The following is a 14,324-nucleotide window of genomic DNA, read 5'->3' as shown; positions in this document are numbered from 1 at the left end:
TTGAATTTATTTTTCTTCTCTTTTTCACTATTGGAGTATTGCTTTAGAAAAGCATCAAATGTATTTTCACTGTAGTGAACATCCCGAGGGCTTGAGTTGGACAGAGATCGATGTGGTCGTTGATTATAAATCAACATGATTTTATCTAAATCGTGAATAAAAGCCGGTGTATTTTTCAATGTGCAATATCTTGAAATTAATAGACGAATCGTTCTTATTAACCGTTCAGCCAATGCAGCCTTTATCGGACTGTGACGATGATAGAGTGTTCTATTATATTTCAAAAGAACCTTTTGCACATGGGGGTTAACAAATTCACTACCACGATCCGATTGAATTTTTCTATAGGAATCCTGTTCAAGAATACTTTCAATGGCCCGAGCAACTTCAACACCTCTCTTTGATCGTAGTGGAATGGCATAGGCATAGCGACTAAAGATACTGAGTGCCACTAGAATATATTTGTAGGGGGCATTGTGACGCCGTTGAACTGCTTCTAAAGTTAAACGATCCGTTTGTATTATAGACAGATGGGAAAAGGCTTTAGGTTGTCGATAGTGCTTACCGCGATGTATATGATTCCGATACAGTGTGTAACTCGGTTTATTTCCTAGATACTCTTTTGCATTTTTAAATATGGTGCCGGAGACATTGGAAAGAGTTTTGGGAGAACTTAAACTCCCCGCTTCACCAACATTTTTATAGACACCTTTCAAAACTTCATCCATTTTGAGCGTAAACACGTAGTGTAATGTCCACTCCCCTTCTGCACACTGGAGGGAGAATCAATTCATCTTCGCTTTTGAATAGCAGCCACAGGTGTCGTCAAATCAGTGGTGCTGCTAGTCTCTTCAAATACTGAATCATCTTCTTTTTTAAATTGTGTTGTTGGAGGACTATATTCTCTTAGTTTCTTTAGAATTTGCTTATTGCTAATAAGACTTTTGGGAAAGTTTGATACACACAGAAAGGTGTATAGATGAGCGTCAAAGGATAAGAGTCCTTTACGATTCGTCACCATATCACAAATTAAATCAACTAGATTATAACTTTTTCCCTGAATTATAATTCGTTTTCCTGTGCTCTCGACTTGAACTTGATCACCAGTTTCCAACATGAGATAAGATAATACTCTTTTACTCTGTTCTCGATAGGTCAATGGCAATAGGTTTCCAATTTTCAATACAATTGAATTCAATTCCTTCTCCTTTGGTTGCTGCAAAATCTGGGGATGTTTCCTGTTTAGAGGGATCGGCGATAGGTCTCTCAAGATACGGTTTATGTTTGTCCACACGTCGCAATGCATCTTGAAGTAAAAGCAGTTTTTTATCATCGGCAATATTCTCATCGTTAATGAATTTGCTTAGATTGTCCTCAAAATGTTCGACGGGCGAGAGGACAAGTTCAAATGGTGTTAATTTATGGGGTTTTGCAATCTAGAGAAAACTGTGGACAAGTCATTAGATATTCGTTAGTAAGAGCGTAAAGAAGCTACCACCTGCTGGCGCGAGTCGCGCTCTCTTAAATTTGTTTCCCTTGTTTTTTAAATCCCAGACGAGGCCCGGGGAAAGTTGGTTCTTTTCATGTTTTATAACACCTTCTGGCAGTTGAACATTTCCTTCAGTTAATAAAACAAAGTTCAGATATTAGATTAATGAAATCATTGTCAACACCATGTTTGAGTATAGCCTTCCTAAGCAATGGTTTTGAAGTGCTTAAAACGGAAAATAAATGCCGTTGTTCGTATAGTTTCTTCAGTGTCATAATGGCGACTAATAGCCTTTTCTACTGTTCACCGGAAGATATACTGTAATTTCATTGTTGAAAATGTCGGTGACTACACGTAGATCCTCGGGCGTGCTCTTATTAATATCCAACAAATTTTACCCGTTGGGCTTGATTTTCGCATTTGTTTACGATGAAAATAGAAATTTAGGAGTGCGAGGGTTTATCTGCTTTTTTTTTTTTTGTTGTGTGCTAGAAACCCGCACGACTCGATAGATAATATAGATGGTGCAATTCAAAGCAAGGGTTCGCATACATTTGCTCTGATGAAACAGATTGTGTAGAACTAGGGTTATGGAAATGTGTTCATGATGGGAGCGGACAGTGAACAATTGTAACATTTCCTGCGAGAACCGTTCAATGGATTCAGCCAAATCATCAATAATCAACCACGAGTTCGGTTCAATACTATTGAAAATATCAAGTATCCGTATGAATTGTATTGGTATGGTTGTGGCACTCGCTTTTATTTTATCATAGGACTCTTGCAAAATACTATAGCAATAGTAGATTTTTTTCGGTTTTACAAAAAAAATTTTATCACAATTTTGAATTATTTTAGCTAAGAGTGTTGTTTTCCCCGACATTGAGGGCCCACACAGAAACGATCTAATTGGTGTTTTAAATTGATACATGCTGCTGTTGACAACAGTCGGTCTACAACTAACTGTAAATCATACGTTTCTAATGACTAAGTAGTATTTTTCCCATATATCAATCTATTCAACAACAAAAACAATATTTCATGGTAGCATTTATTTCGGCACTGCATGAAAACAAATATTTGTTCAACATGAACTGCAACGATAAAAATAACACTTGTTCAACAAGAACAGTTGACAAAATTTCATGGTCGACATGAAAACTCTATTTGTATAACATGAACTCGGCACTGATAACACTCTATAAAAAAAAACACTTTTGTCCATCAGCAGCACTTATTGTCTTTAAACACTTTTGTACATTAGCACTTGTCTATACAACACTTTTCTTTACAACATCTTTGTACAACACTTTTCTATATACCACTGTTTGTAAAACAGAAAAAACACTGGGAACTAGCACAGTTGAACATGCCGCTGACTTTAAAGGAGGGATCCCCCCACCCCCCGGGGACCGCGGGGCCAACTGCCGGCCGGCCGTGGGCGGGACCCCCCCCCCTGGACGGCCGTGGGAAGGGACCCCCCACCCCCCGGGAACCGCGATGGAAAAACAATAGTTGTCGTCACTGCTACTGCAGGGTAGTGGTGGTTGGGTTAGTGGTGGTGGTTAGTGCTTGGGTTAGATTAGCTGGTTAGTTAATTTATGAAAGGTTGAGTGGTGGTGGTTAGTTGGTTAGGTTAATTTATCCAGACCAAGTTGATTACGATAGTCTATGCATTCAACTCGGTCTGAAATACGGTAGTGACCATGAGGTAGGACACTCACACCATTCTCGAGCACATAGACCTTGTCAGATATACACGACATTGCATTTTTTTCTACTCTCACAGTATAATTTCTATACTGTAGAGAGCGAATTGCAAGCACTTGTGCTCTCGGCACTAGGCTACTTTCTACACAGTCTCTGTACACACTCATGTTGAAATTGCTCTTTACAAAGTGTGTAGGCACCCCCCTTTACACGCCTTCTTTTCATCCCCACTATGTGTTTCAACACAATAAACTTGGAGACCCGGGAACACCCCCCGGTATATTAACTCACTCCCCGTCTCTGATTTTAATTTTGGTAGTAGGTTGGGCGCTTGACGTTTCACCAGCTCGGAGTAAAATGATGGATTCCAGTTTGTGAAATCCATCAGCGAGCTGATGTGTACCCCATTTTGCAAATCACTCAATAAATCTTCATTCCCATTTACCTTTAGGAGCATAAAATCTTTATCACCATAGTAAACTTGAACATTCCCGTCCCCTGGCCATTGCACCTTGCCCACATTTCAAAAACACGACAAGATGAGTTTTTTGGAAATTCCCAGTACTGAACTACCGCCTGCTATATTCTTGTTCAGTACCACATTTAACTTTCGCCTGTGTAGAAGAACCATGCCGGCCTCTATGCTCGTGAATGATGTAAAATTGGGGTCGGCAATAATTCGTGCACACTCTAGAGGGTCAGTCACGACGTCGTAGCGAGATCTATTACGAACGCTTTCACACATTTTGCCAAACGCTGAATTTAGAATGAGCTTATACATTTCCTTCTCCACCTTTGAATTTGCCCTAGAGCGTTTATCGGCAAAGGTGTCGATAAATGTTTTCAAATACGGTCGCTGATTGAACTGCAGAACCCTGTGTATTTTGGTGATCTTGAAACCATTGCTCACCATCCAGTGCAAAAGCACATGGTGAACAACGATATTCTCCTTAGGGTCCAAATCAGCAATCAGTTTTTGTTTGGAGGGAGTCCAAAGCATCCCCATATCCTCAACCACTGAACGGTTGTGGGGGCTCAGAGTCCCTGCTCAGGGGCCGATTGATATAGGGAAAGACAAAACCTTTGACGGAGTCGTGAAGCGCCAGTGGAATGTGACCGTCAACTTCAAAAAACCATCCTTGTGGCCCGTTGTCCTGGACGGTGTTAATGTCGGGGAACTCACAAAGATTTTCAAGCCATTGATAGTTCGCAGACGGCAAAGAGTAGTGAGACATTGCCGAGGCGTACAATGAGTTCATGTCCAAGAACACTGCATTCGACTTTACACCGGTGCTTTGTCCGCTTGGATCGGTTGATAAGACGTGGTCCCCATGAAAAACATACCCTCCCCTCATTGAACGCTCTACAAAAAGGTGCTGATCTACATCGGTGATTAGGCCTATTTCCTCCCTGCTAATTTTTAAAATCAAATCCATCACTAAATGAGGTGTGGAAAAATAATAGCCTATATCTAACCCGAACTCTGAATAGATTTGGTCTGTGTTCTTACAGACTATATCCAACAGAGTTAGAACGTCATTGGCCAAGTACAGTCTACAATAATCCCACCCATTTTTACAATCCCCCTTGGACCACACCTTCTTGGCAAACTCATAATCCTCGGCTGTGCATTCACTGTTGGTCAGTGAATTGTAAAAAGCTTCAATTGGAGGTAGTTTCACCTCGCTTAAGCGAGCGCCAGAACAGTAATAGTCGTATGCATATACACCTTTGCAGGTCAACAGGTCATACATTTCACTGTCTGGAAAGTGCTGTTTAAGCAAGGGAAAGCTATCAAAATTGTCGCTTTTCTGCACTTGAATTAGTTGACTTAAGGATTTGGGGAAAAAACTAAAAGAATCTAAAAACCCGATTTTATTCCAGCACGTATGCCCATTATCCACTGCCTGCCATTTCAGTTCGAGAAGCAACAACTTCTCGGCCGATTTAGGGATAATGTTATAGGTAAATGAACTATTTACCCATGGACTATCTACTCCCCCTCCCTCCCTATGCAAACGTGCCAGTGCCGGTAAAATAAATTTTAAATCATAATTAGAGTTGTGAATAAAAACTGGGATAAAAAACTGTTGGCTAACATTTAAATTACACGATTGATGCGCAACCCCCCTAAACTTACTACCCCCCGAGGATATTTCCTGCCACAAGTGATTATGATCTCTGACTTTCCCCCTCCCCCCTCTTTTCCCTTTAGTCCCCTTATCCCCCTCCTCTGCAAACTCCGCCTTACACACCCAACATATTTTTTGATTTTTAATCGCGAGACGATCCTCTGCGTACAACACCATTGGATAATGGGTATTTCTCAAACGAGAAATAGCACCATTAGCCGTGCCAATCAGTTTAGTCAGTGCCTTGACCATGCACTCCCCCTCATCCAACGTTTCTACTATTTCTAACAATTGCATGGTGTTAGAACTATCTCTTTGTGCGTGAGCATAGGAAACTGCAATAGCCTGATCTTCTTTGACTCAGTTCGGAAATCGAGGATCGTTCACCTCCATATCCTGAAATTCACTGTCTAAAGATATTTTGTCGCTCTGGCGAAGTGTGGTTTGAAAACTTTAGAATCGGCAAGTAACTTGATTCCTAGAAAATGTTTCAATCCTCTGGTAGCTGTGCCGTCACAATGCTTCATATGCTTTCGTAACTTTAGTTCAATGCAAAATCTAGAGAGACAACTCGGACATTAGAAACATACCCCCTTATTCTTTCTCTCCCCCAGAACTCTACTGATGTCTGTAATAGGATTAAAATGGCCAATTGAATTGGCAGGGTCACTAGGCGGTGTGTATAGCAACCAAACCCAGTGTCTGACCAAATCAACTGACGGGCCCCTTACAGAGAATACCACCCCCTTCTTTTTTAAAAGAATCCTATCTTTAAATTCGGTTTCGAACTGTACTACAGCAACGCAAATATTTAAGTGTGCATTAGTCCTTTCAAAAACATCAATGGATCGAAGCGTTACTGGATATTTTCCCTCTATGCAAGAAAAATATACAATCGGAAAATGGAACCCATCCTTCCCATGCACAGCCCAATGATCTAAATTCGTCTTCGAAGCGTCATCTGCTAGAGGCTGAAATGCTGATATGAGGAAAGCGTATCGGAAACACTTTTGATCTGTTTCAAAACAAATCCGCTGGACACCACGACAACCCTCTATATCTGGATTATAATTTAAAACTACTGACCTCTCAGACCCTGCCCCCCCTCTTAAAATAAAATCTTTCTTAAATTTACAAATATTAACACTTTAATTTTCAACAAAAAGAACTAGAGACCCACTACCATTTTCATTAAAGTTCTCAAGATGCGTTATAATTTGATCTACCCAATCCATGAAAGCACTCTCAAAATTTTATAAATTCTAATAAAACAAACTCATCTCGGAATGTACATAGTGATAATAAACTTCAATTTTCCCCTCATTTAAATAGAACACTTTTAAAACAATAGAAACCTTAATTGATTCCCTCCCCCTCAATTGAATTTGGTTCTCCAGAAGTGCACGAATTTTATCTACATAGGCATGCACAATTTCTACGGGGTCAAAAACAAATTTTCCCCCCATTAGTGAATTAAAGGGATCACCAAACGTCGCAGTGTAAACAACTATTGCATTAAAAATTCTGTTGGTCAATTGAAAATCGGGGAGAGTTGTACCCCCCACTCCCTCGTGTATATTACACCCACCTCCAAGTTGTTCAAAAAAAAATGGCGAATTCTACACTTCAGTTGTTCGAAGTAGACTCGTTAGGGTATAGGAGGCTGGGGGAGGAGGAGGAGAAGGGTTCCCAGTTAATTCGTTTGTAAAATCCTCCAAAAGTTGTAGTGTATTTTGGCTCAAGTCTACCAGCTCAACTGTGCTATTATCTACTTTAAAAAAATCAGCTAAAAACTCATCAATATCGAAATGTACTTCAATGATATCGTGCCATGTTTCATTGTCTTGAAACTCCGCTGGTGGTTCCTCCCCTTCTTCACTGGACGGAGAGTAGGGGACCAATGGTCGTCCAATCTATAAATGAAAAAAATAGCTTATTTTCAAAGTGTTCAAATCACCCCTACTGCTTTTAAAATTTGAATTATTATTTAAAGTCAGTGCTTAGTAGTAGTAGTAGTAGCAGTATGAGCATAGTAGCATTTGGTTAATTCAACTGAAAGAAAATCCAACTTAATATAAGATAAATACAATCTAAAATGCCGCTTTACATGGAAGGCTGCAATTTGATTTTGTTCAAAAAAAATAGCTTATATTCAAAGTATTCAAATCATCCCTACTGTTTTTATTTAATTTTTTTTTTTTTTGCGGCGCTTTTAGGAGCCACAGCGCATCCTGTGGTGCTTCTCTGGCCCACAGCGCATCCTGCGGCGCTTCCCTGACCCGTGGCGGATCCCTGTGGCGCTTCTTGGGCCCAGAGCGTTTCCTGCTGCGCTTCCCCGGCCCATAGCATATCTTATATTAGTTAAAGATATTTACAGTCTAAAACGTCACATGACATAGAAGGCGGCAATTTGACATTGTTCAAACAATCCCTCCAAATAAAATTTCATATTAATACTTTCTATCTGCTCTGGGGAAAAAAAAAACAAAAACATGATTTTAAAACTATGTGAATGGAAATTAAAAGTTCTAGTGCGCTTTTTAAGTGACCAAAAAGATTCGAGGGCAACTAGGCTCACCCCTTTTCAGTAATGTCATAAATAGCAATTATTATTTTGGGTGGTATAAGTTGTTTCGCTCTTACATAAAATTCCAATTTCCTACTTTTGCAGACAATACAGAGCTAATTTTCTTGGCCAAACAATAGAATTATGTTAAAAGCATTGAAAAGCCTAGACTTTGCGGTCTAACCCTCGCTAATGATAGAACAGAACAGGAGAAGGGGGTGAAACAGATATATTTATATGCTTGTGCGGAGCTTTAAGCCAAAGATTAAAGCAAGATAATATTCAATTGTGAATGGAATAGCATTTTGAGTTTCAAAGGCGGTGATTATTAATAGAAATTACCTAAAAATATTCGCTTATGAGATATCGAAGCGATAGCAAAGATTAGAAAAGAGTGGTTTCTTAGCAAAAAATTATATTTAGATATGTAATAGGGGTTAATATCTCGCTGCGATAAGTTTATATTGGGATTGAAAAGGACTAAAACATTGGAAGAAATAGATAGGTAGGAAAAAATGCTTACATTTGCATAATCCGTCTGGGCTTGGGTGCCCGAAGGATCAGGTAACGTGTGTTGGAGGGTGGAGTGGGTGGTGACGTTAATTTCTTGTACAGGAGCTGTGACTTGTGCAACCGGGACAGCTTCTGAGACCCTTGAAAAAGCTTGCGTAGGTGAGGCTTCGACATTATAGCTATTCGCCCACTTTCTCTTTGGTTTTCTGACATGTTGCATTGGGTCAAGTAGCGTGGAGCTAGAGGGTTTTGGCCAGCGATCATATTGCATGGCAGGGGGCGCATTATTAGCCATCGATTTGTTAGCGGGTGGCGGCGAGGAGCTTTCTTCGCTATTTGCCTTAAAAAGAAGAGAAAAAATTAGTTTCAAAATAATTTGCCCCTTTTTTAAAAAGAAAGTTATTAACCATAATTTTGTTTAGAAAAGTATTTATCTCATTTTAGTAAAGCAAAAAACCCATATTTTCTCCCCCCTAAATTTAGGAAAATTAACCCACCCTAAGTCTATCCTCTCATTGAGTTAATCATGCGTTTTATTCAAGCAAAAGGCATATCATACTACCTTTTATTCAAATGTTATAGCTAAAATCACTAAATGACGAAGAAGCAATTAAGGTAAGAAGCAATTATCTTTTCTATTTTGTCACTATTAAAAGTGCTAACCCCCCCCCCCAACAAAAATCCTAGATACACGCCCGGGAATATAAAAGAAACTTTATTGAAAGCTTGAAAAAAAATTAAAAACATGCCTAGAGACGCAACGCATATATTTACACATTAGTTTTCTTGTCAATGGGTGTACATTGCTACACACCAAATCCCCCCTTACTTTTAATGCGAAGAAATAGTTTGTTTTCATTTTACACTGATGGCGGTAGAAGCGATGTATTGTCTCCCCCTTTTACATAATTTACTTACAATGAAGCTGTTAGAAGCAATGTATTGCCCTCTCACCCCGTTCACATAATGTCCTAAGTATATTGTTGGCAATTATTTTGTTTAGAATGCATTTCTCTACTTCTATACAGGTTGCATAGGCCTAGCTTAATTATTGCCTAAAATCGTTTTAATTTGACGGAAGAATAGTTCCGTTGACCGCGTTTGTAAACCGGAAAGGGTGATAGCTAATTATAGGCCTCACATTGGAGTCTTGTGTCAAAACAGAACGGCATTTTCAATAAAAATTGATAGAAGTCAGTGATCGCTTTAGCTTGAAATATAGAAGGAAGGAATTTAACAAAAGGATAATTATTTCTTTTTGCGAGAATTTGATTGTAAAATACTGGTGGGGGGGATTTAGCTGGAAATATAGAGGGAAGGAATTTATCGAAATGGTATTTCTTTTTGCGAGAATTTGATTGTAAAACAATGGTTCGGGGGGGGGATATTGTTAGACCCTAATTCGAAAATAACTTGTTTCTCTACTTCCATACAGGTTGTGTAGGCCTAGCTTAATTATCGCATCATTGTGTTTTAATTTTGACGGAAGAATAGTTCCGTTGACCGCGTTTGTAAACCGGAAAGGGTGATAGCTAATTATAGGCCTCACATTAGAGTCTTGTGTCAAAACAGAGCGGCATTTTCATTAAAAATTGACAGAAGTCAGTGATCGCTTTAGCTGGAAATATAGAAGGATGGAATTTAACGAAAGGATAATTATTTCTTTTTGCGAGAATTTGGGATTGTAAAACAGTGTGGGAGGGGGTTAGGGTAAAAAGAATATATTTTATGTTTTCCATTGATTATAATGATGTTTGTATGGTGTGGGGGGGGGGGGGGGGGTGGGGGTAAAGGAATATATTTAAGTTTTAGCTGAAAATAATGGAGGATGTCCAAGGAAAATTCGCTTGAAAATAAAAATGCACTTACATTGCTAATTGCGGCTGCCAAGGCCTCAAGCTCATCAATTATGTTAATTGTTCTATCCATTCTAGTTGTTTGCACTGTGTCACAATAGTTTCTGATAATTGAATCACATTGCATGCCCGTTATATACGAAATCTCAAGGTCAAATTGTTATGTAAACAAGCCCTCTGATTGGCTGAGAAGGAAACACGTGATCTAACTGTTTCCGGGAAACTCATAACATTTGGCTCGAGCAACAACAAATACTATTTCTGGATCATAACATTCGCTGAGAGCAACAACAACAAATACAATTTCTGGATCATAACATTCGCTGAGAGCGTGCACTTACAACAACAACAACATCGACCTTGGAAATTTAGGTCAATGACACACATTGATTACGCAATCAATTTCTCAGAAATCCATCTCCCCTAGGGACTCTATGCCCATATTAGGACCATAAACCACGTGGTTCGTGGGACTATAAGATAGCCTTCTACTCTCGATTCTCCATCAAGTTCTAGCAGGACTGTTACGAATGGGGGGATGGGGACACCCCAAATGTTTTCAACCAGTCGATAAAAAATTTGAGTTGGTGAAATAATGGCGTGAAGCCCCAATATGTTACCGGCTCATTTTTTTTGGGGGGGGAGGGGGATTGGGGGGGGGGGTAAATGGGCTGATAGAAATATGTAACTTGAAATCAATGAAAGCAAATCATTCTCAGTCGGTATTAAATAAATAAAAATAGTTTTTTTTTTACTGAAAAAAGGAGCGACATTAAAATTTAAAACGAACAGAAATTATTCCGTATATGAACGGGACTGTCCCCTCCTCAACGCTCCACTTTTTACGCTATAGTTTTTTATTGTTTTAAAAAGAAGAGTTATGAGAAAGAGACAAAGCTGTGGTCTTTGAAAACTTTATAAAGGTATTAGAAAGCTGTAGCACAGCATATTATATACCAAAAATGTAATATATTGTGCAGCCCTTTACACAGTACTTTTTCCACGGAAGGGGGGTAGCAAAAAAAAGATTATCCGTTCATGTGAATAAGAATGTCCCAGACATTCGTAAGATTATGGGATTTGGGGGGGGGAGGGGTGACGTTCCCCGGCCCTGATGCCCAAAACTTTGTTAAATCAAAATTCTTACAAAGAGAGCGAATAACAATGTCAAGGCCGTATCCAGGGGGGGGGGTACTCTGTTTGAACCCCTCCCCCCCCCCCCCGAAATTCTTGACCGAGTCGAAAATTAGCCGAAAATTAGTAAAACTTTAGTAAAAATTAGTAAAATTAGTCGAAAACCGCGTCAAAAATTAGTAACCCCCCCCCCCCAAAACAAAAATTCTGGATCCGCTCTTGAACAATGTTATATTATTGTCTCTTAGTTAAACGGACGCACTTGCCTGTTAGCGCAAATTTAATCAGTTCTCAGTGTCAATGTTGAGATAGCTACACGAAGCTACATTTCTATCACCTAACAAATACGATAGTTTAATTTCACTTCAGCTAATGCAGAAAATCTTGTTTCGTATAAGTGAAAATGTTTCAAACGGCAGCATTACTTTTAAAGCTTTCTTTGACAAAGTTTTTAACCCCGCTTAATATCTAGCCAAAATTGAATTTTAAATAAATTCTGAATTTTTTTCTTTTTTTAAGTATTACAAGATAATTCAATCAAGTTTTCTATCGCAGTACTTGTTAATCCAAATTTATTGTCTGCTTCGTCAGTAAATGGGCTTTATATCCACAAATATTTTGTAAAATCAAGATTATCAAAATCTTTCGACAAATGAATTAACAAAGCATCCAAGTGATCAACAAGTAAGATTTTATTTGCTTCTCTGTTATCTTGGCTCTATAAATTAAGAATTTACTTCCTCATTTTCAGGTTCTTCGGAAAAAAATTCCAATTTCTTCTTTGAGCTCAAGTACCCTCTTTATCACTATTGCCAAAGATAGCAGATTACTTCACAATAGTACAAAACTGAGGTGTATGCAGCTGCCACATTTTCACACAGCTTCGTAAATGACCTATAACTTTGAATGGGCTGTTTTTTATGTTGTCTGTAACTTTCGTTACTTTTGTAAAAACATAATAAAGTTCCTCATTAATGCTTTTTCCTATCAGAGCTGCTCTTTGAACCATACAGTGGGTCCAGAGAACATCAGATATATTTCTTTTAATTACCTATTGAGGGCTAATGTTGTGTCCAGTTTGGCCAGTTTTGTGAATATTGACTTTGCTCTGCGTGTACAAAGCCCAACGCAATGTTTCCAAGATTTGCCGTTCTCGTTAAAATATTGTCAATCGTAATAAAAACTTCACTGGTAGTGGCTTTACCAGGAATGGGTTTGTAAAGTAGTATATCTTAAGTTATATTATTCGCTTCAACACATCAAACAACCTCAATTAAATGTGCTCAGGGTTGCCACCCGGTGAAAAAATAACTAGATTTTAGTGATTTTTTGGCTGATTTAGTGATTTTCTTCAATAATTTAGTGATTTATGAGGATATTTAGTGATTAGTTTTCTTAGGCAATATAAAAAATCACTAGAAATAGTGATAAATTAGTAAGGACGGCAACCCTGAATGTGCTTCATTAGCTAAATCAGTTAATTCATCTACTTGTGAGGCGAACTTTGAAGTGCGTAGCTGAGAAACCAATTGATTGCAAAGATCTTCGAATATGTCATCAATTCTTCTGTCAACAGTGTTGTCAACAAGTGGTATATGTCCCTTTTTTTGCAAATGGTTCGCTAAACATTGTTTTCACCATATCAGTAGCTGCTGGCAACACTAAAGTTTCTGCTACTGTGGGCGGTATTTTACATTTCAAATTTTGTAGGATGCTAAGTCACAGTCCCCACATTGAGTACACTTTAATTGAAATATAAGCATTTATACATCGCAGGGAGGGCCGCATCAAAGGGGAGGGTAAAACCAGTTTGAATTCCCCCTCGAAATATTTGTCCGACTCGTAAGAAAAAACAAAAATGTATGTAAAAAAATTTTTGGTGCGTTTTGATCTTTATGTGAAAGAATTTTTTTTTACTAAGTACACTGCTAGTATTGCTGGAACATTAATTATTTTTTTAAATCTTTACTTTCTTTTAGTGAGCTTGTCCAATTTTATTCTTTTTTTTAATTTTTGACTTATCAGGGTATTCAGAATTTTTTTGGACTTAACAGCGCATTCAGAATTTTTTAGGTTTTCAGCAGCAGAAACTTTTGAAAAAAGCAAACATATTGGCTTTTTCCAAAATATTAATAATACCGCTTGTAAATCCAAATGATAAAAAAGATGAACAATATTTTCTTATCTTGGCAGTTCTTCCTTCTTGATTCCTACTGCTTGTGCCAACATCAGATTCTTCATTATTAACTGAATTTCTTTTATAACTAATTAGCAACTTATCCACTCCTTTAAAAAAAATTAGGATGATTAATTTATTGTTCCCATAAAAATTAATTTAATTAAATTAGTTACTATTTTGTAATTAGTCAGGTTTCTAAAAATACACAATCTAATACTACTGAGCTCAACTAACACCTGAGCTAAATTTAACCATCGTGGCTAATAATCCCGCCTCCTCTTAGAGTATTCCACACCAGGGTCGCCAACTGGACTCATTACCATGTGCCGGGACGCAATGACATAAAAGGGCAAAAAAACTGCACATTTTAGAAATTTGGGACATAAAAGGGCAAAAAAGAGACACATTTGATAAATTTATGACATAAAACATAATCATTTCCCTACTAGATTTATATTTTAGTAAAAAAAAAATGCCACTTTTTGCCAAAGTAGTGCTTTTTCCAGCATTTCTTTGTTTTTGAGCATCTATATTTTGTCAAAAATGTCGTAAGGAAAGGATTGTTACTTATGTCTTATGACCTTCCCACTCAAGTTCTTCATATGAGTGAAGTCAGGTTAATCCTAATAAAATATACTCAAGTATAATGATAATAAAATACTTTAATAACAAAATTACGGATACTTTAACAGAGAATTATTGAAATCAGGCCCCCCCCTTAACGCAATATTCTATATGGTTTCTA

This window comes from Artemia sp. Qi Xiang Cuo, chromosome 14 (assembly GCF_049724085.1).
Source record: "Artemia sp. Qi Xiang Cuo chromosome 14, ASM4972408v1, whole genome shotgun sequence".
In the NCBI taxonomy this organism is placed as follows: Eukaryota; Metazoa; Arthropoda; class Branchiopoda; order Anostraca; family Artemiidae; genus Artemia; species Artemia sp. Qi Xiang Cuo.
The sequence above is the reverse complement of the archived record's forward strand: the minus strand, read 5'-3'. Positions refer to the sequence as shown.